At 35.7% G+C, this 23,677-nt stretch overlaps 2 long non-coding RNA genes across 2 annotated transcripts in view; both read right to left on the bottom strand.

The window, feature by feature from the left end:
* LOC141579358 (uncharacterized) overlaps positions 1-18,395 on the bottom strand; it is a 173,772-nt gene extending 155,377 nt beyond the window's left edge. The window contains exons 1-2 of the long non-coding RNA XR_012510555.1: positions 18,306-18,395; positions 14,391-14,610 (exon numbers count right to left, since the gene is read on the bottom strand). This is a non-coding gene — a long non-coding RNA (uncharacterized LOC141579358). The remainder of the gene's footprint in view (positions 1-14,390; positions 14,611-18,305) is intronic.
* A 3,065-nt stretch (positions 18,396-21,460) lies between these two features.
* Positions 21,461-23,677, bottom strand: LOC141579357 (uncharacterized). The gene is made up of 3 exons (XR_012510553.1): positions 23,598-23,677; positions 23,102-23,171; positions 21,461-21,604 (listed from the first exon to the last, which is right to left on the bottom strand). It is a non-coding gene; the product is annotated as an uncharacterized LOC141579357 (long non-coding RNA).

Genomic DNA, 23,677 nt, shown 5'->3' with positions numbered 1-23,677 from the left:
TGAAATATCCCCTCATCAAAAAAGCCTTTTCTTGAACACCCCATGTAACCACTCACCTGTTTCCCACACACTACCATTTTTTATTTTTCTTCCTAGTATCCCTTGCCACCAGATATTTCACATTTTTTATATTCTGGATGTTTATAATCCCCCCACCAACATATACTTCATGAGAGCAGTTTTATTTTGCCTTGCTTTAATTCATGGCAGTGCTCCTAATGGAATAATAGTGCCTATTATACCAAAGGTGCTCAATGGGAATTTGTTGATTGAATGACTGATGCTTTCAACAATAGGTACGTGCACATGACTGGATCACAGTGGTGTACTGACACTATGTAGAAGAAAATGAATCTGGAAAACGAAGCTGGAAATGGCTATGGAAGGGTTGGTGTTAACATTCTAAGGCAGGGCTGTCTAATAGAGCTTTCTGTGATGATGGAAATAATCTAGATTAGTGATGTCCAATTTAGTAGTCACTACCAACATGTGGCATTTTGAGGACTTGAAATGACACTGTGATTGAGGAACTCAATTTCTTTCATTTACTTTTAATTTTACACTTACATGTAAATAGCAACATATAGCCAGTAGCTGCTGTACTGAGCTGTGTCATTTCTAAGAAATTTGAAACTTTAACTCTGATAACAACAGGAATCTATGGAAGGTTTTGTAGCAGGAAAAAATGGGGTAAGAACTATATTTTTGAAAAAATGGTACAAAAGTAACGTTTATAATGCACTGGAATAGAGAGAAACCAGAAAACAAAATGGCCAGATAGAAACTTAGGAAAATCTGGATGTTAGGAACTGAGGAGACCAGTTTGAACAGAAAGAAAAGACATGACTGGGAAACATGGAAGAGGCAAAATCAACAGAAGTTTTATGTTTTTAACTATGACCCCATGTTTGCTGCTGCAGATGATTAGATGGATAACAATACCACCCACAAAACAATCCAGGCAGTGGAGAAAAACCATACTTGTGTTAAGAGATAGTCACTGTTAAAAAAAAAAAAAAAAGCTCATTTTGAATACTTTTTAAATCTAGGTGCCTAAATCTCAATTATGGCCCTCAAAGCATGCAAAAATTAAAAAAAAAAAAAAAAAGGAAAACATTTGTTTTCCTAATTTGTCAAAAAACAAGTCCAAAGAAAGTTCATATATAACTTGACATTGCCATTAAATTGAAACTGTTTCTAACATTGAATACATGTGTGTGTACATATACAGATAGATATGCATATGTTTGTAAGCACATACATATATAGTTTTAAAAATAATGTGAGATCTAAAACGTTATCAAGCGACCCACTTTGGTCCTCTCTCCTGTAGAAAGCCACCTGGGACAAGGAGGCACTTGCGTCTTTTAAAAATGGAGAAATACATTTTTATTTTACGTTTATGTCTCAACAGTGAAACCCTTTCTATCACAACACAAGGAAGACTTCTCCCATATTGGCAACTGTTTTTATATGGTTGGCAGGTTTCAAAGAGTTTGAACATGAATAAAATCCAACTACTCCACAGGATGAAAAGCTCATGAACTTCCGCTTTTAAAGATGAAGTGGAAAAGAACTGTCAGATGTAAGAAAGCCAAAAAGTGATTTAGTATCTCAGCAACAAAGAAGCCTTGACCCTTATTTGCACTATTAAAATCTTAATATAACAAAGTCATATAATGGGACAGTCAGAATTTAGAAGCAAATACAGTTTCTTGGCAGACTAAGGATTTTTGCCATCTGTATCTCAAAGCAGAAGGAAACATACACTGCGTTCAGGCTCTGTAATAAGCATATGAAAGTCAAAGGTGTGTCTGTATATCCCAAGCTAAGTAAAAATGAAAAGAAATGCCTGCAGGGCTCATGTTCTGAATACAACTGTCTGTATTTGAGAAATTCCACTCTCTATGGTCTTCTAATGATTACAACAGCAGGAGATGGTGCCAAAGAGACTCAAAGCAAATGGAAAAGCATGGTTTTAAGGGAAACCCTCAACACCCAGTAGAATGATAATACAGATTGACTCAGATGTCAGTCTATATCAACTAGTAAGACATACATTTGGCCAATAACAACATGATAGAATATAATTCATCTGAGAGACTGATAACGGCCCCCTTTTCTGTTTTTCTTCTTCTGAAAGAGATGTGATTATAATCATAAAGCACAAAAACATTACTTTAAAGAAGTATACTAGGGTTGTAAATCTAGGAACTAATGACAATTTGCAAAATGAAAAATGACACTAAAAAAGTGACCAAGGGTAGAAGCAAGTACAGAAGATAGCTTACCATGTAGGTTAATACAAGTCTGATAGATTCACCCTTATTTGGTAACTAAATTTTCATTAAAATTCAGTATTATATGGATAATATCATAATGTCTAAGAATTAATTAAACAATAAGTTGTTCACAGCCTTAAGCTAGAAAGTAAACGGAAATTACAGTCTCACAACTGTGACCATACTTATCTAAAAGTACTGCATGAACCTAGACGTTGTGTTTTTAAAATTTTTATCAGGCCACTACTATATTTTCACGTCTTTGTGTATGTAGGGTCAAAAGGTCTATAGTCCCACTTTTTCAACACTTCCCTTGCCCATCCCATAACCTTAGAGATGCAGCTTTCCTCGCTGGCTTGGATCTAGTACGAGACTTCGGAATCTGCATCTGGTTCTAAAGAAGTGTAACTCCAACAGAACTATGAAACCATTTTCAATATCACTGATAATTAGGGATATTTAAGTGAAAACTATCATAGAACAGGACTGCACACCTTTAAATCATCAGGTAACTAAAATGTCAGCCAACACTATGAGCTATTAAATACGTGAGAGCAATGGGAACTCACATAAACTGCTGATAAGGGGTATACTGCTCCCATTGCTCTGAAAAACTTCGTCATCTAATAAGTATGTATCTCACATAAAACTGCAGTTATACTAGAACAAGTAGAAATTTCATAATAATAGCACTTGTGATAGCCAAAAATATATATATAACACACATATGCAAGAAAAGTAACCAAGTTGTAAAGAAAATACATTAACTACAGCCACCATCAGTGACACATGTGATTCTTATAAAATTAATGGAAGCATAACACAAAACAAGATGCACAATTATGCTTCATTTATATAAAATATAAAAATATGTAAAACTGTATTCTTTTACTATATAAGTAAAATTTTAAAGAAAAGCAAGGAAGTCATTCCCATAAAGTCAGGCTCATTCTTGTAAACAGGAATGAGAGATGACTGATTATTAAAAGAAACAATGCATTTTCAAAGTGCTGGGAATGTTCTATGTCTCCATATAGGTGGTGGCTACTCAGGTGATCCCTTTATAATTATTAACTATATTGTACAGTATGTATTACATATTTTTCTGTACTTTTGTCATAATCACAATTTAAAAAGGTTTAGAAAAAATTCAGCCATGCCCACTGTAATGGGTTGAACAGTGGTCCCCAAAAAGGTATGTTCACCCAGAACCTCATAATGTGATCTTATTTGCAACAAGGGTTTTTGTAAATGTAATTAAGATACGGATCTCTAAATGAGATCTTCTTGGATTAGGGTGAGTCCTAAATCCAATGACAAATGTCTTTATAAGAGACAAAAAAGGAGAAGAGACACAGAAACACAGGGGAAAAGGCCAGGCAAAGATGGAGCTGTTAACTAGAGTTATGCTGACATAAGTGAACGAAAACTGTGAAGCTGGTAGAGGCCAGAAGGATTCTTCCCTAGAGCCATTAGAAGAAGCCAACACCTTGATTTTGGACTTCTGGCCTCGACAACTGTGAGAGAACAAATATTTGTTATTTTAAGACACCAAGTTTGTGGGGATTTTTTTTTTTTTACAGCCGCCCCGTAAAACAAATACATGCATGCTACAGACAATAATGTAAAGTGAGTCCTTTAGATTTGGGGCTGTGGAATTGGCCATGGTTACAATTCTGACTCAACCATTTACAAGCCTTGGACAATTCATAGTAGCTTTTTAACCTCAGTTTTCTCATGTGTAGAATGAGAATATTATCAACTTCAAAATGTTTCAGTAAAGGGTAAATAAGAGTAATGTGAAAACCTCTATATGCAGGGCTCAAGAATTATACATTGATACCCTCTCCTCACAATGAGCCACAAATAATGGACTATTCTTCAGGTAAGACCATCATATGAGATGAATGCATTAGATAATTTTAGTGATACTATAAAATTAAATCCAATTAAATTAGCTTGCCTTAGTCTCATTTCAGGAACAGGAAGCAACTGGTCCCGGCAGAGGCTTAACTACATGAAGGAAAGGGGGCTTCTGCAGTCACACAGAACTCCACACCTCTGGTCTCTGTTAGTTGCTTACCATTGTACTTAAATACATTCTGCTAGCATACATCAGTCTTACACTGTTGGTCAATGAGAAATGACACCAGAGAAACAGAAATAATCTCTGTATAGTAAAAGAATCAGGCTCTTAATCTACACTCTAGACAATGAAAAAGTCAACAAACTGTTGGTCCTTCCCAAGAGGAAGCCATACCCTTTTCCTATTCTGTACCCTTACTGACTCTCTAGAGTAATAACATGGTTCTAAAGAATAAAATCACATAAAAATGTAGAAACTAACTACCCAGAAATCTGGAGCATCTTTTCATATAAACAAAATTAACTCAAACAAAACATTATCATAGTTATCGTAACTGAACCTTATTTATAATTTTAAATGATGGGAGACCAAACAAAAATAAAGAATGAAATGTAAAGCCTAAGCACCGATTCTCCCCACTTTTTAAGCAAGATTTATAGTTCAATGAAGATTAACAGTATTAATTTTACTTAAAACGTCATTATCAGCTTCTGCTTTGGAAACCTAATTAGAATTTGTAAATTTGGCATCTAATTCAGTTTCCTGGTTAAAAAATGGCTTTGAAATTTGTCACCACTAAAAAGTTTTTTCCACTGAAACCTTGCTCATATACTGCCCTTTCTGACAAAAACCACCTATTTACCTTCACTGAGCTCCTTAACTTCCTAACTGAAAAAAAAAAAAAAAAGAAGAAGAAGGAAGTCGGATAGTGGTTAAGAGAAGAGTTCCTCCAGGAACAAGAAGATAACAAGGCAGGTTGTGACTATGTGTTGACAAAGGGGGTTAGAATAAAATTCTCGGCTCTAGGCTTTTGTCAGCTCTGTGTCTCAATTTAAGTTATTTAATCTTTCAAGTCTAAGTTAATTTTTATAAAATGAAGATGATAACAATACCTACAGCAAAGGGTTAGTACAATAAAAGCATTCAGTCAGCATCAACAGCATCATTTAATAAATATTAGTTGATCATCAGTCTTATACATCCTTCATTTTTGACTCACCTTTTTCTGAATTCACTTTACTGTCCTCTCCCACAAAACCTAAACTTTGGAGCAACTGTCTTATCTCTCTCCCCTTTCATCCATGCTTCTGGAAGGATTTGTCCCTGTTTCTCTTTAGAGTCTCATTTGTCTTCCATTGCTCAATCTACAAAAATCTGACTTAAAAATAAGGTTTTTAATATACGTGCTGTGAGTCACACATACCCATATTTCTAAATGCAATCTATATGCCAGCGACTTAATTTAAGACTGTGAGATGCATACACTGTCCTCCATTCCCGTGTTTTTATTTAAATATAGAAAGCCATTTTTTAGCCTGCCACGGTACCACACAGAATAAAAGACCACATTTACAAGGCTTCCTGGTAACTTGAGGAGATGTGGCTAAGTCTGGTGAAAGAGATGTAAACAGAATGGGTCAGAGGCTGGCTAAGTCTCTTTCAAGGGGAGAGGCTATGCTACCTTCCTCTCTTCCTCCATGTTGTTACTGGAGACACCACTGTGATGAAGCATCTCCACCAGCAACTCTGAACGCAGTGGGAGGAATGCCATACCCAGGGATGGCAAAGAGGAGATCATGAAGGACCCTGGATAACTTTTTAGTGCTCATTTCAGCCCAAGTTGCCTTCCACCGTGCTCTTCCACAAGACTGAAATAAATTTCTGTTTTACTTAAGCACCTGTGATGGGAATACTGCCATTCTGTGTAGGTAACATAATCCAATCGAATCTGTATATTTAAACCTGAATTCTGTGATGAGCTCCAGCCCTATATTGCAGGTTGCCATTTAATATTTCAAAGGATTCTCAAGGTTGATGTATCTGAAACCAAATTCAACATGTCTCCTCTAAAATTGTTTCTTGTATTTCATGTCTCAATTAACCATGCCAAGTTCTTATTCAAAATATGAAGATCTGCCTAGCCAAAGTGGAATTCCCCAGCCCATTTCTTTGCAGGAGATTAGAAGAGCTTGCTCTATGAAAATTAGTCCAAGATAAATGATCTCTAGACACTGATATGTAAGGATCCCCAATTAAATGACTCTCCCTACTGTGAGGGACATGCTTCCTTCTCACACTGAGGTGTGCACACCGAACACCCAATCAACCCTTTTATTCTGAGCATTAAGTCAACATGTTAGTTCTGCATTTCAAACTGAATGGATGAGCATCACACATAAAATAACCCTGTAAATGAAAAAGACTGAACAAAATCAATAAACAGAAAATCAACGAGAAAAGCAAAGGGAATTTGGAGATGATGGCATGATGATGAAAGTTCTGACTGATAGCTGTTGCAGAATGGAATAAGAAGCTGGTAGTAAGTAAATTATCTGACTTATCTGATGTGCTTGTACTGAGAGAATTTTACAACACTTTCGGAGAATTTGGAGTGATAGGGATATACAAATTAAACACACAATAAAACAAGTTATTAACTCTAGGTAAAAAGAGTAGCACATGAAAGCCATTATATTTATAATCTACAGTATTTAGCTCAGATATAAACAGATTTACATACTCATAATATTGTAAAAACTGAATAAGGTTTTAACTAAAATTTACAGTAAAACTAATAAAATAATGGAAATAGAGGAAATGTGTTTTTATGTGTATGAGCAGATTGTTAAAAGATCTTCTACTTTGGGATATTAATAGATACACATAGTCTAAAACTGAGAAATCAAGAAATAAAAATATCAATAAGCTATTTAGATATATAGGCACAAATACCAAAAGAAAAAGCTCACAACGGTCAAATACTTGCCCCTGATGATTGGGGATCTTGGTGGGGAGGGTAGCAGCAGCAGATTTCTATTTTCTGAACACTGTACTTTTTGGTTAAGATGTATGTTAATTTACTACACTAAGAAAATTAAATTAAAAATAGTTATTTTTAAGAAACTATGATAACTTGAAATATGTTCTCTAAAACAATCAAATATTTTTTAGGAAGATAAATGCTATAATTAATAAGTGAGCTGAAACTGTCAACTCAAAGTGATTGACAAATAATGCTTTGAACATTTTCAATTGTTTTTTTTTTTTAATCTTTTTTTGGGGGAGGGGGGATTAGGTTTATTTATTTATTTTTAGAGGAGGTACTGGGGACTGAACCCAGGACCTCATGCATGCTAAGCATGCACTCTACCACTTGAGCTATATCCTCCCCACTCAACTGTTTTTAAAACCTGGAAAACTGCTTGATCTCTAAGTATGTGTACTTTCCCTACCTAATTTTTTATGCTGTTTATTTGTTTAACAAGCCCCTTTCCACTGTGTCAAAAAAGTTCAATATTAGACTCACATTTTCAAAAATTCTGAATTAATCAGGTGTGAATTAATGTTTGATAGACGCTAGACAGCAAAATCCCAAATGCTGGCATAAATTCTGCCTTTGAACCAATCTCAACTGTAAAGCAGCAAAACTGAAAATAATCTCCATAAAGAAGTTCAATATTTTCCAACATAAAAAACCACTATTAAGACAAAAAAAAAAAAAAAACAGTCTTCATTATCTATCTGAGGTTGAGGTGCGGAACACATAAACAAAATATTCCCTCACTCTATTACTCGTGCATTATCAGAGGTTTCATTCTGCAATGTAGATCCCCCTCATTATGTGCTAATTTTGTGAAAAGTTACTCTGCTTTTTTCCTGAAGTGAAAGGGAAATGAAAACCTTTCCGGGACTGGCCTGGTACAGTGCATTTGTAAAGGTGAAAACTTAACGTGAAATAGAATGGGGCACAGGAAATCAAATGAGCTTAAGGATTTAACTGTAACCAGGGAATAAAAGGTTATTCACTTTTGCAAAATCAAAGCACTCTCTGACGAGTCTAATTAATGAATAAAATTCTTGTTTCTTTTACAATAGACCTTTAAACTGTTTCTACTCAGCAGTCTCAAAATGATTTCACTAGGAGGTCCTGGAGTTATCAAGCTGAAATGGCAGCTGCTGTTCTTCTCGGTTTCCTTTATTCCATAAAAGGATTGGTAACTTGCATTTGGCTTCAAAACACTTCCCCACTGGCTACTCCCCTCTGCTTTGTCTCTCCCCCAAAAGTTTAATCTAATTTAGAGTATTCAAAGGGGGAAAGAACTAAGTTCTTCTCTAAAAGTAATTAAAAGCATGATGCCTTTATTCACTTGCTTCTAAATTAGGAATGCCCTTTCAGAGAAATATTAAGCTGAAACAGATAAAGTTCATCTTAGTAAATACTACAATTATCTAGGGAAGGAAGGATCTATACGTAAGCCTAGCTCTCCACACCTGCGGTTCAGCAATACCCACACGACAGAAAGATTAAGCAGCTCTCAAACTGCATTTGAATTGTTCAGTAGATGTCACCGTATTAAATTCCTTAGTCTTAAAGATCAATGAGATACATTTTCATATTTGAATACTTTCTTATCATAAAAATACATTCAGCGCCTTTCTGGTAACAAACCAGGACGGACACTGACCTGAGATTTGACCATAGACTTCTAGGCTTCCACAAAATATTGCTTAGATGAAGATATATAATCTGGGATTTTTTTTTTTACTGAGTCATTTTGGAGAACAGAACTAAACCAAGTGAGTGGGGAGAAATGTAAAGACTAAAAAAGGCTCTGATTCAATTAACTAAGGGCAAGCTCCCTCAGATTTTTCACAACTAAGGATTCTTCTGAGGATACAAATAGGCTAATTAAATAGGTACCTTTCTGCTTCTTAATTACTTTCATTTCTCCCAGAAAGATATTACAGGAAATTTCACAATCATTCTACGGAAGCTAAGATATAAAACTGAAGAAACTAAAACACAGTACGAAGTCTATTGGATGAAATTAAGTTAGAAACCAGACAGCTACAGGTAAGTATGTATAAGATAATTCTATATATTGTACTAAAGTAGAATTCCATTGTATGGAGGAGAAAGTGATTTACACATCATTTTTTGAACATTTAGAAGATTTATAAATCTAGTCCTTAGCTGCACTGCAACTCTATAAAGTAAAGGAAATTTTTTTATAGAAAACAAGTTTGTAGCAAATCAGTAAGCTAATATATGGAACAATTTAAAAAATACACTGAATATAATCTGTAATGGTAAAATTTACCCATCCAAGTTTAAAAATAAAATACATACAAAGTAATTTTCTGACTTTAAAAATTTCACAAACTATTTAAATATATAAATGTAAACAATTATTATCAGTAACATAAGTTGTTATTAACTTTCTATAAAGGTGGATTGCTGTGTTAAAATAATTCTGAAATGTAGTAAAAATGTCTCTTGTCTTATTAAGAGGAATATAGTCAACAACATTTAACCTTTTCTCTTTGGCATCATTATGAATATCACTTAACGGAATTCTTCCAGTTTGCTTCTCTGCTTCCAAACCTAGTGACACTTCTATCTACATCTTCACCATCATCCATCTCTCCTTTCCTAATTTATACATAGCTGTAACCTAGAAAGAACTAGTGATTCTCAAACTGGATACAGACACTTCCCATATCACTGTCCCATCTTTCATATGAAAACATTTTTATCCAGAAAAAGTTTCTGTAAATGCTTAGCACAATGTCCGAAATATAAAGGAGTTCATTTCATATTTTTAAATAAGTGAATAAATAAGTGTGCGAAATCAGTAAGTAAATAAATAAGTAAGTGTGGGATATAGGCATATTGGTAAAATCAATGAAATTTTAGAAGGAGTAAACCTTCCAGAACACTACATGACGGAGTACTATGGAATTGCAGATTTTGCATGGACAGAGGACATGACTTGTTCTCAGACCACTGCTTGTCGGATTATATAACTGAATGAGTTGGGAGAAACCTTATAAACTGTGTACAGGCAACACACTATACTACTGGCAGACAGTACATTTTAGAAGAGCCCATCAGATTGACATTTAGTACAATTAAGCATTTTCATTGAAACTTGAATGCAAGTCATATTTTTGCAGAGGCCAATGCAGGCAGGCTCTTAAAGCAGCCAAATTTGGCAAAGTCCTTTGTTATCAGTTTCCATGTGAAACTCACTTGTTGGGATGACAATAACTAGACTTTTCCTTGCTTTTAATTCCTTTACTTTTATTAGTGTTTAACTATTCCCCATGGAAGATAAGGGTTTTGTTGAGGCAAAGAAATTCTTCTGAAGTCTCTTGCTGGCAACTCAATATCCTAAACTAAAATTTTACCTCCACCGACACATTCTTAAATACTACCTTCTGTTTCTGGCAGGAAAAAAAAGCAACAATTAAAAAATAGAAATGTACTCTACATCCCATCTAGAAATTCCTTTGCTTTAAAAATCTTCTTGCCATTAAATGACAGAGTTGTTTTAGTGGTTCGCCCACTAATTTAGTATTTGGGGCAAATTGCCTACTGGGAAAACATTCAATTTAGTGGTTAATGAGAAGTCTACTTTAAAGCAACTCCTGAAGGAAACCTTAAAAAAGAACCTAATGTTGTGTTTGTTGTCTCCTCTCATGGCAATACCACCACAGTCACTTACTAATATCTTACTCTATTTCATGTCTGAGTTCCATTACCCTCCCACATTTAGGAGGGAAAAAACACTTAATTTTAAATTAAGCTGAATACGAAAACAAATATATGTATGTATATGCATGACTGAGACATTGTGCTGTATACCAGAAATTGACACATTGTAACTGATTGTACTTCAATTTAAAAAAATTGAAAAGGAAATGAAAAATAAAAAATAAATTAAGAGATCCTCTTAACTTGTTCTACTTTTCCTAGTCTCCGTGGCACTTTTCACCTTCTAACATACTCATTATTTATTTATTTAATGTGTGTGTGTGTGTGTGCGCACACACACAGTGAGACCATTTCTCTATTTTATTCATAATGTAACCCAAGCACTTCGGTATACAGTAGGTGCTCTGTATGCACTTCTTGAGTGGAATAAATAAATTAATCAACCGACCAAAATGTGTTGCCACTTTTCATCTCAAATTCAAGTTACATGGCACATTACAAGTTATTAGTTTCTGGAGGGCCCTATATTTAATAAACGTGAGTTCATAAAAATAAAGGGTTTAAAACCTAGATTATAGGACATAGGTCCATGCAAGCACAGCCTAAAAATATGATCATTCCCCCCAAACCCTAACTTAATGTGCAAAATAAGTCAGCTGTACTTACACTGCAATAATCCGCATCTTGAAGATGTTTACTCATGTTTTATTAAACCTAAGCATCAATAGGAAGCATCAGTGGGAAGGACTGAGATCTCAACCAGTATGTCCTTAAAAACTTTGGGGAAGACATAGCCAATGGGACTCTGTTAGCTCTTAAGCATAGTATTTGTTTCAGGTGAAAAGATACTCATTCTTAGCTTCTGTTTCACTCAGAAGCCATCCAGGAGAGTAAATTATTCAGAAATAGGGAGGATAAAACCTGGGGCCCACTGTCCAAAACAAAAAGGAGACCTTGGGTTAGTCTCCTACTGTAACAGATTCTTCATAGCTTCCCATTATTTAAAAAAAATAAACTTAGCTCGATACATTTAGCCAGTGTCTCCTTGGGTTTCTACAGGTTTATGCCTACTTTAAACCCCAAATGTTTAAGAGTGTTCAGGCTTCCAAATGCTGGAGAACTTACTTCTCATCAACGAACAATAAATTTCATTGCAAAGTGTTTTTAAAACATACAATTTCAGAGAATTTATTTTACTGACCTTGAAAAGAGCAGAAAAATAAATATGAAGAAATAGTTTCTCCCTGAATTTCTTTGTCTACTTATTTCATATTAGAATTAATAATGCTTACACATCAGCTCGAGAGAACCAAATGATTCTAAAACAACTGTCCAGCAATAACGTGAGCATTTGCAAGCAAGCATATCTATTTGCAAATTATAAGCTACACATGGGCCAATAATTGTGAAGTAATTGAGTGCATTAAGACAAACACACAAATTAGGGTGGCAAAGAGGACAAAGCCAACAAACAAATAAAAAATACTGGAGAAAACATAAACACAAAGTAAGTACTGCTTATGTATCAGTGGCAGTATTCCCTAAGGTCAGCCCTACACTGATAATTATTGACCTGACTCGGTGACTGTCTGAATCTACTCAGCTCTCAAATTTCTCCTTTTCACCTGAAGAATCTGGATTAGATAAAAAGGATTTTAGTTTAAAAGAGAAAGGGGTGTGGTATTTCACAAAGTTCAATGTGTAAAACGAAACAACAGGAAAATTGGAGGGCACCAGAGCTTGCCTCTTTGGAAATCACGCCCACTGTCCCCCCCCCCCCCCAGCTCCACTCCACATGGCTCTGGATGAAACCCTGGATGCATTTTGTGAAACTCTCCCAACAGACTGCTATAATGCCTAACTTTCTTGAGCTCCACCAGATGCCACAGTATGACTACGGATCGTCAATTTAAGGTTTTTTCTGTTTTGCTACATCATTTGTAATTGTATTATTATTCTCATGAATATAGTGCTTTCAATGTGGGTAACAGGCCTAAAGAATAGCAATTTTGTACTTAACATTCTCAAAAATACGTATCACGTCTCAGGATAGTAAATCAAGAAAGTATTGAATTTTTACAACTTAGCAATCAAAGCAGATTTGCCTGTAACTTTTAAAACAAAACATGTAAAGAGACAGACTAAAAACTTCTCTGTTGTTGGCTTGAAATATAATTCTGAGTGCTTTCAGTATAAAATTCTGATTTTAATATGAAATCAACTGGTCAATGAATATTAGAGTATTATACTCTTTCTAATGTATCTTTAGTAACATGAAAAAAAACTTCCTATAACAGTGTTTCAGAGTAAACCTGATACTTAAAATACTTCACAAGGGCACTCTCTTACCTAAGGGAGTTTATTTTATGTTTCTTATATTAACAACAAAAAGGAGGGAGGAGTTTGAAATGGGGACTAAAATGTCAAAAAGCCTAAATATAAAATTGTTAGCCAACTGAAATATCTTTTAGATACCTGCAATAAAACATGGAATTCAGCTGTGTATACTGCCACCTACAATTCACTGAAATATTACACATTCTTCTCAGATAAAAGAAAGAAATTCATAAATGTTCCTGAACACAATCAAAATTCAGCAGGGACTGTGTGACCCTCAGCAACTAAGACAACAGCACCATATTAAAAAGATGTCCTTAAATGCCATGGCCTTTTCTTTTTTTTAACCATTTTAAATTACTTCATAATTATTAAAGTTGAAATAAAACGCTAGCCACAACATTTCTGCCTTTACACGTAAACTCTTCTTCATATGTGGGCAAAACTTAAAACCACAGAAATAAATAGAGGAGTTCTTGTTACAGTCTATGATCTATGAATCAGATCTCGTGCTCCCATGCATGTCCTTATTTTAAACATAAAAATATTACATAAGTTATGAGAATGCCAGCTACACCCAAACTATGAACTTTAAGGGGGAAGAAGAGGAGCAGATTTTTAAAGGGGCATTCATTTTAAAACTGTAAATAAATTTTCCCATCTCAGCAGAGCTTAATTCAGATGTGCTACTAAAAAGAATCATGATTTTAAAAAATAAGGTTTTTAAAATAAATGAATCATACGTTCTAGACTGACATCTACTCACTTTCTGCCTTTCCAAGATAAATTCTAGAAAAAAAAAGATAAGGAACAATATACTAAAATTCAGAAATAAATGCAGAAACAGAATACTTTAGAAAAATTCTAATGTGAATTACAGTAGTAAATAAATAACCATAAAACAACCAGTAACTTTATCTTTCCAATCAGAAGAGACTGTCAAAGCGATATATCTATGCATGTTAGAAACATCTCAGCACTCCAAAAGCATTCTCCACTTGGAATCTGGAAAACAGGGTACTATTTAAGGAATCACCAACCAGGAGAAGCCTCTTCCTAGAGTTTCTGGAATCTCAACACCAAAAATTGGGATTTTTTTTTTTTTTAATCCTGTTAATGAAGAATACATAGAAAGGCAAACAATCTTAATTCCCCGTCTTCCCGCACCAATGTCAAAGGGACTCACCTTGCAATAATAGAGATGCCCCAAACTTTCAAGCCTGGATTTCTCCTGCCAGCATCTCCATCTGTTGCCACCATCCAAGGTCGACAGAGGCTACATGGGAGTGGCTCCCATGAGAGGGTGACTGCTCTTCATTTAAGCGTCTGGCAGCGCGGGAAAGCTCTCGAGCTCTGCTGTCCCTCAGGTATTTCTGGGGAATTTCTGTCTGCCTTCTGGAGTAGACCTGGACAACAGAACGTTAAGGCCCTTTAAGAAACTTCACTGAAGTTACATAAATATTTGATACGTGAAAGGATTTCAGTCTAAAATGGAACTGGAGGTTATGAAATGGAGACTCACGAACATGCCCTCAGAAAAAACGAACTTCAGTACCGAGAGACTGATTTCCCGCAAACGCCTGATTTACGTAAGGCTGAAACTTATCTCTGGACCAATGAACAGCCGCCATCAATCCTTCTCCATCCGTAAGCCAATGAACTTACTGCTTAGACTCTGGCTGGACTCGCGCCCTCTGCACTCTTGCATGTAAATACATCCCGCTCCAAACCCTCAAGGGACTGCCCATAGGTTAATGCAGTTTGTGTTTCCCGAATTGTAATTCCTCCCACTATCCCCGAATAAACTGAAATTTCTGGTAATTCAAGCTTGCCTCAGTTTACCTCTTTATTTAGGCTGACATACTATTCTGGGATCTAGTTATCTCCTGTTTTATGTTTTGAATTAATGCTCAAATCTGTCTGGAGATCATTTTTATATATCGTGCAAGATGAAAAAGGAAACGTTTTCTTTCACAACAGACATGGAACTTCTGTATTATAAGTCAAGTGAGCTTCCACATACAGTACCATCCAACTTTGATCTGTCCTGTTTCACTGATATGTTTAGATATTTTCTTATGCCAAAAGCATCTTTTTCACTACCGTGCCCTTTTTTTCTTACGTATGTGAACCTGTGTATGTACTTCCTATTTACACTTAAACCCTTTCATTCTGGTCAAATACTTAACGGTTTTATTAGCCTGTGAAAAACCTTTCGGATTACTTTTAAACCTGCATGCATAAAATAATTACTAACCTAATTACAGAATTATTTCTAAACTCCATAATATCCATACCACAAACAATACAGGTGTTTCAGTTATGGAAAAAGAAAGCTGAGGGATAAGAAAAGAAAATACATATACACACTATGGTGATCAACAGCCCTTTTCTGAACTGACATTCCTTCATTTCAGGACACTGAAGAACAGAGAAACTAGAAGCAAGGCAGTGTCCCCTCTGGCTTAAAACTCAGACCATTGCTTTGAATCTATCAAGTCAATCAACCTTTCTTTTTAACTTAACCCTGAAACACTTTAAAATTACAGTGTCTCCTGATTCTACCTAAGACACCGAATGTCCTCCCATCTCAGCCATATTTACTCTTAACATCTAACATTCTAATCATAGAGGACTCCTTAGCTTGTCATCCTGACCTTATAAAAGGAATAAAACAATTCAGAATCCTGGACATTGTACTTACTCTATTCATAGTTACACAGTCAACATAGTATATGTGAAATAAGATGAAAATTATAAATCAAAGAACATTATAAGATGACATATTACTTTTGAGTAGTAGTTGTCTAGAAAGAGAAGGAATGCATTTCATGAGTTGTAAATGGGATGAAGTGTTTTGAACACATTTGTAATGTACAGTGGATTTTCCACTTTAAGCAAGGTTTCTTTGAAATAATCAACTGTAAAAGACCTTTCTCAAATACAGATTATTAAAAAATATAGCTAGTGGAATTGAGTATAATATCTCAGAAATATTTTTTAAGATGAATAATAGTATAAAGTTAAAAGGTCAAGCATTCATTCATTTAGTCAGCACATCTTTATGTTAAGAACTGGTTATACAGCCAACAAATCCATCAAAAATGTGACCATTCAGCTGAATGTTTGTTAGGTTCCTTGGGCTTAAGCAATACTTCTCTCCATTATCCTGCCTGGCCAAAGGAAAATACATTCTTGTTAAATTAGATTCTTGGTTAGGTAGTCGAACCAAACAAGATTTTTAAAATATTTTGAGAAAATCAGACATTAACAGTTCACCATTAAAGCAGAAGCAGCAGCCAAGATTCTCAAATGCATATGCTAATGAACAAGCAATAATATTAGGTTTTATCATAATTCTAAGGCTGAACACTGGCTGTTAGCCCAACCCATAGCAAAAGCATTACTCAGGTGTGAAGGCTAAATGAGAATCTCTGCCATCTATGCCGACCTTAAATTTGGCCAAGTTCTTGCGAGTGGGGCTGGGGAGGAATAAATCCAAAGAAACGAAATTGAAGCCGCCTGGCTTCATAGATTTAAGTAACTGGGTCCAAAGTCAGGATATTGGCCTGTAGTTGAAAAGCTTGATGTGCTGTTTTTATGATCTCAATAGAAAAGCTTTTTGCTATCACTGTTTTCAGTTCTTTACTGTGCATGTACCTCTAACCTGCTTCAGATATTTCTTTTCTACTAATCTGTAGCATTCTCACCTTTAAAATCGTGGCAGAAACTGCCCTTTTCTAGAAATCTTTGCTTAATTAAATGATTTCATTCTAGTCTTTTCTGTACTCCCCATGTACTCAGCATTCAGAGCCATTCTATGTTTAAATGTATTCTCCATGCTGTTTAATGAAGTAATTTAAACATTTTATGCATATTCTTTACTTATCAAATTGCACATGAATCCTAGAGAAATATATCCATGATTTACATTTATTTTCCATTCTTTCAGTATCCCTCTGGCTGTGCTGCTATCACACCAGCACCAACGCGTGTTTTTGTTTCTTAAGGTGTAAGAAGTTACTGAGGAGAACACTAATAGCAGTGCTAGGCAGAAATATAACAAAGAGGAGAATACTGAAGAGAGAGTTAAATACGATTGAGGCTTGAGGCTCAGAATGGGTCATTGTAATAAATTCATTCTATTCTAAGTGATTTTTCACCAATTTGTTTTTAATCTGGAGAGTTTCTAGTACTCATCGGCAGGAATATAGGAGTCGGTGTTAAGACTTTACACCAAGGAATTGGAGGGAAATAGTGAATATATCAAATAAGAGTCCTTTAATCCTGAAATTTTGATAAATATAGAAATTAAAAAAATAGTATTTTACAATGAAAGAGCCATATTTTATCAAAATGATTTTTTAAGTCTACATGTTTTATCACATAGATTAAAACAGAAAATTTAAACTTATCTCGAAGAAAAGAAGTATTAAAACAACACAAAGAAAAACTCAGTATTGATTTTTATGTTTTGATGCTTATTTAAAATTTAACTAGTTTTGTCTTATTCATTTACTGTTTCCATTCTCTTTAAAATTATAATTTCCTGCAAAATAAGGCCAATATAAAATTGTCCTCAAAGTAAATAGTTTGCGTTTTGTAAAGGAAATAAAACCACCAGGAAAATCAATACTATTATTGTCAATAAATATCTTATTTAAGGATTACTTCAATCAAAACATCTTGCTATAATAATAGATAATATTTATTGAAACTCTAGTATGGGCTGAGAATTTTACATATATCGGGTCAGTTTAAGCCTCCCAATGACTCAACAAGATCAGATGTATCATCATATTTTAACAGATGTTTAGAGTGTTTAACACACTTTGACAGAGTTTCAAAAGATTTAACTAATTGGGCCAAGTTCAAATATCTGGAGAAGCAGGGATCTGAGCCCAATTTGGTTTAATCCTTCATAATTTACTGTGTCATCATCGCCACAATTGGGTGCTTTCAGAAATGAGTAAGATCTAGAACCTACCTTATAGGGCCCCCATTCCATATATTCTGAATTACTGAGCACACTTTTAGAAGAAATATATTTTCCTTCCATCAGTACTTATTACCAAAATAATAATACAAATATTTTACTTACAGTGAGTAAATAAGATTCCATATTCATCTTCCTGTGGTTAATTCTTTCCATATTTAAAATTATTTTTAAGTCATTTCCTTTCATTTCCTGCTGGCAAAAGATTGTCAAATAAATTTAATTGTTTAATTTTCAGAAATTTTATATTAAAACAATCTTTTCTGAGCAACAATGATGGAATAAAATAATAGTTGCAATTTTGGTTAACAAAACACAATTTCCCTTTTAAAGACCAGTTTGGAAGCACACACAAAAAACACAAAAACCCACTAATATTTGCATTGTGTAAAATGGATACACTTAGTTTTTCCTAGCTTTTAAGAAACTCTAATAAACTATACGAGCAAGGCAATACTTTTTGGCCCATTGATCAACAGGGTGTTTTTCAGGACTGAATGAAGCAGAGGTGTCTCCTTTTGGGCATGTTTGTTTTAGCAATTTCCATTTCCAGTCAGTAAAATCTGTGATTCCTATGCCAGGCACTTCTGCATGAGAAAGAGATGGATGTTTGTAATCTGTTTCACTTGTAGGAAAACATATTCCAAGTTTGGTTTCCTCGCAAAACCTCAAAAAAAAAAAAAATTCTCAAATATATTTATGAATTCTTCCATGGCTCAACTCAGTGATGTAACAGCCATTCTACTAGCATAAGTCCAGTACCCCTGTTAGTACAAAATCTAGATGAATTCCATTTTTAATCTTTAATTCATTTTTTTTCTTTTAGTCAATCCAATCATATAGACTAGAGAAACATCATGGTATAGTACCCGAGCCTCAGCCTGAGCACCAGAAGGCCTGGATTTGAATTTTCTCTTAATTTGGTGAGTTACTTAAATTCTGAACATCTTCAGTATCCTTATGTATAATGTTGGTATGATAATACCTATAGACATGAGGGAAAATATTATAATGTAGCTAAGAATGCTTGGCATACCTTGGCTGTTTAAAAACTATTAATCACTTTCACCTAAAAAAAACTCAAGAAATTGCAATAAAATAAAGCTTTTTACAGCATAGCATTGCCAAACCCGTTTAGATAGGATATCATGAAAATCCAGTTTCTTACAGAAAGAGTTATGCTAACCAGACAGTCAAACTGCAAGTTTCTTATAGAAGGAGTTCTACTACTAACCAGCCAGTCAAACTGAGATACTTTTTTAAACTGAAGTTTCTATTTTACTATTTGTTCTGTTTACTATTGTAATTCTAGTAACTAATGTAATTTTCAAGCTATGTTTGATATTCTTTCCCTGGTGTCTGTCTGCAATAACATTTTTAAACCCTTCAAAATATAGCCGTATGACTTGTAACCCCAATCACAATTTGAGTAATTTCATTCTGTATTCACAAAATTAAGGGGCTTCCCCTTAAGAAAACAATTCATACTTGCCAGACAAACACTAGCATTATGCTAACTATATCACCATCAAATAAGAAGCAAACCCACTGGGGAAGAAAAAAGAGAGAATTCTAGACACCTTTTCTCTTATATAGAGTTAATCAGGGCTTGCAATTAATTTTTGAAATTGTTTTATATCGGCCTTAATGTTTAAAGCTTCATTGCTACCTCTGAGCCCCATCAGTAAAACCCACACATCATCCCTGTTAGCAAAGCAGCTGGCTTTTTAAATGTGATGTCTTGTAGTTCTTACTTACAATCCTAATCACATCATTGATTTCAGTAATCTTCAGGAAGAGTAATTATTAATGCTGTCAAAAGCAGAGGCTGGGATTCAATTTTTTTCCTTTTCTTTTTTTTTATAAACCTGGATAATTAAGATTAAGCCTAATAATGTGACTCTAGAGGCCTCCAGGTAATTAGAAGTTTCCTATGGTTGAGTATGTATAATACAGCAAAGACACTGTCTTCACTTAAAATTCTTCACACATCCCAAATACTTAGTTACATAAGCCACAAATGGTTAAATAAAAATGCTAGACATAGCCACTCACCATTACTAGATTTTTTTTCAGACTCAACAAACAAGCACCACACAAAATTTTACCTGATTGATTTTTTTCTGTAATTTGAGACAGCCGTAAGATCTATTTTGTCTCCTAACGCCAAAAAGACGAAGGCACATGACCTTTCTTTCTAGTGTCTTTAACACACTAAGGAATTAAACAATTTTCTGGGGAAAAAAAAAAAACACGATAAGCCAATATGAAGAGGATAAGAGACATTTTGGAGAAATCAGATTTTTCTATAATCAAAGCAATTTAAAAAAGAAAACAGGTAAGATGACGTAATGCATTTTGATTTTCAGAAAGAGAGATCATGATGTAATAAAGATTGTCATTCTAAAGTAGAACTCTATTTACATTCTGAAAGAAGTTGTGAAACATAAGTTTCCAAAGGACTACGTATTTATCACCAAAAGACATAATATGTGAAGGAGCTGACAGAATGTTAGTGTGCTCAATGTTGATCACCCCCCTGTACTCAGGAAAGTATACATACATTTGGAACCACTGTCAAACACCATTGCCTAATTTGAAAATATTCCTAGACTTCTTATTGATCAATATCTCTTATAGAAAGGATAAGAGTATAGCATCTGGACTGAAATAGTATTATTAGAAAAAATGATATCATGAGCATTAGGATGTATAATTCATGTTGCTTTCATTGGCTCAGACCATTGTAAAAATCCATAAATCATTTTCTTGTTCATGTATTGCTTAAGTGCAATTTGTCATTCTGCATTAGAGGGCTGCTTCAGCTCATCAGTGCTTTTAATTCACTGTTTAGAGTTTAACAAAATGCTGGCTCTGTCTGATAACTGAAAAGACACTGAAATGTGAAGCCACACCAATATTAACAAGGTTAAACAAAATGAAGAACATTTCTACTTTGAATATCAAGTAACACTTAATAGCTAGTATTCTCAGTCCCCAAAACATGGATTGGTTTGTTCTCTATTGACTTCAAAGCATTAGAACACAGTAACTAAAGAGTTACCTGAATGCTGATAACAGCATGTATATGCTATAAATCTTTTCCAGAAACTCTAGTCAACACTCACTCTAGTGAACTGTAAATGAACAAAAATGAACGGTGTTTGTGGTACTGGCTCCAAAGCCTTGCCTTCCCACCTCTTAAGCTAGGTTACACTACTTACAGATAAACTGATTTCATGGTTACCCATTAGAGATGCAATACAGTCCAGGTCCTTTGCGTTTGCTTTGGGCACTGTGCTTGCTGGGGACGTCAAGTGCCAGGAACCATCTAACTCAACCCTGGTGGGACTTGGCGTTTGAAAGACTCCTTATTGACAATTTAAAATTTTTTTCTTCCATTTCTTAAAAAAAAAAAAAAAAAAAAAAACAGACAAGAAAACCAAAGCTCTGGGCACACTGCAATAATAAAAGGATTTAGAAACAAATTGCTTTCAAATCAAGTTAAATCACTGCAAACACTCATTTATCCAAACCCTGGTTAACAAACTTGTTTCCCTCCCGCCTTTTCCAGAAAAGGGTAGGGAAGAAAGCAACCCGGTTAGCTAGTTTCAAAGTTTGCAACCATGTATATAAAACGAGTTTATGAGATCCTTGGTGCCCCCCACCCCACTTTTGCTGCCCTTAGAGGACAATGAAATAGACGAGGGTGCATTAACACTCACACACCAACCAGGAGTTTTATGAAAATTGATTTTGATAATCTCTCTTCAAATATTAGCTACTTCCCTCCTCTGTTTTAGGATATAATTTGTTTGGGCCCAGGCGGTTGGCGCTCTTGGAGAGGGCTTGGGGTGAGAGGGTTATGTTGCTACGTTTTGTTTAGTTTCTCCCTGCAGGTTTCAATAAAGGTGGTGGCGGGCGAGGTCAAAGGATGCTGCATTACACGATATTCTGCACTTCAAAGCGGTCGTCAACCCCATCACCGAGGCTGTTAGTTATGTAATCACGGCCTCACTAAATTCTGGGGTTCACTGAAGGGAGACTGAAAAATAAAAAGGGGAAGGGAAAAAAATCTAGATTGATACAGCAAGGAAGAAAGTACAGAGATTACACTGAAGAGGCACTTTTAAAGGGCAAATTTAAAGTGTTGTTTTGTTTTGTGGGTGACGGGGTGGGGCTATCAAATGATTCCAGAGTAAGGAGGCAGAAAAGGTTGTTAATGCCAATATCTGAATCTCGGCCCAGGACAGAATGCTCTTGCCATTGCCCTTGGCTGGAGCTACTAAAAGGCAGGCGGACGGCCGGGCTCGTATCTATTCTCCCAGGCAGAAGACCCCGTTGTCACCGTGCCGATACCAGGGCGCCTTGGAGACTAGAAGTCAGAGAGGCGAGACCTCTAGAGGACCCCGGCCGGCGTCGCCGGCGCGGATAACGGCCTCTGCGACCCAGGAAATCCTGCAGAGCCCCCAACAGGCGAGCCCTGCCGAAAGAGCTCCAAAGCAAAATTCTCTGGCTTGCCCTGTGCCGCTTTCGCCGCTAGGAGACGCCTATAACCCACGTTTGTGGAGAGAGTTGCCCTTTCAAACACAACTGCTATTAAAAAAAAAAAAAAAAGAAAGCAGCTCAAGTGTTACAGTGGATCAATGGATGTAGTGATTATTTACAGGCAAATCTGGCCATCTCTCCACGTTCTCATCTCCACCTCTAGAAGCTCTCTGGCTCTCAGCGAACGTCCAAAGTGCTCAAACTTCATCAATATTTTGAGAGCACAAACCCTCTCCCCCAATTTCTGGATCTGCATTGTCATTCAGCCGCATGTCTCTCACACGCAAACACGCGCGCACACGCGCGCGCGCACAAGTGTTTCCGTACGTACAAATCAAACATTAGAAAATTACCGTCATTTAAAAATATGCTCCAAGATTCTGATGAGTCAGCTTGAAGACCTCAAAACATTTCATTTCAATCCTGCGGATGTAAAGAAAAATATGGGAGGGGGATGGGAGGGGTATAAAGTATAGATGCAATGCCGTTATTAATATTCAGATACACTATAATCTCTTTTTCATTGATCCACAGGTCTTTTTATAAACTGCCGCTCCATTCTCAGCCGCAGACGTGATGCTAAAATCATTTTAACTGCAGCGGTTTTCGCTCGGCTTTGGCCAGTCTTCAATTTACTGCAGCTGGAAAAGGATTAGCCATTTTTTGCTGGCATCCTTCCCTTCTAACCGCTCAAAGGCAGGACCCATCTCCATGAAAGAGCCAAGGGGGCGGGGGGCTAGGGCAGTAGACACGCAGTCGCGGGACTCGCAGGGACATGCCTCAGTCTACAATCAAACCCAAGGCCACTCGCCCTCCTTAATTCCCTGCCAGGAAGGAATGGCAACGTACCTTGGGATCGGGGAAACGACTCTTCTTTTCCCGCAGGTTGTGACGGTGTTACTCACAGGTCATTCATTCAGGAAGCCACA

Source organism: Camelus bactrianus, chromosome 2, assembly GCF_048773025.1.
Source record: "Camelus bactrianus isolate YW-2024 breed Bactrian camel chromosome 2, ASM4877302v1, whole genome shotgun sequence".
In the NCBI taxonomy this organism is placed as follows: domain Eukaryota; kingdom Metazoa; phylum Chordata; class Mammalia; order Artiodactyla; family Camelidae; genus Camelus; species Camelus bactrianus.
The sequence above is the reverse complement of the archived record's forward strand: the minus strand, read 5'-3'. Positions and strand labels throughout refer to the sequence as shown.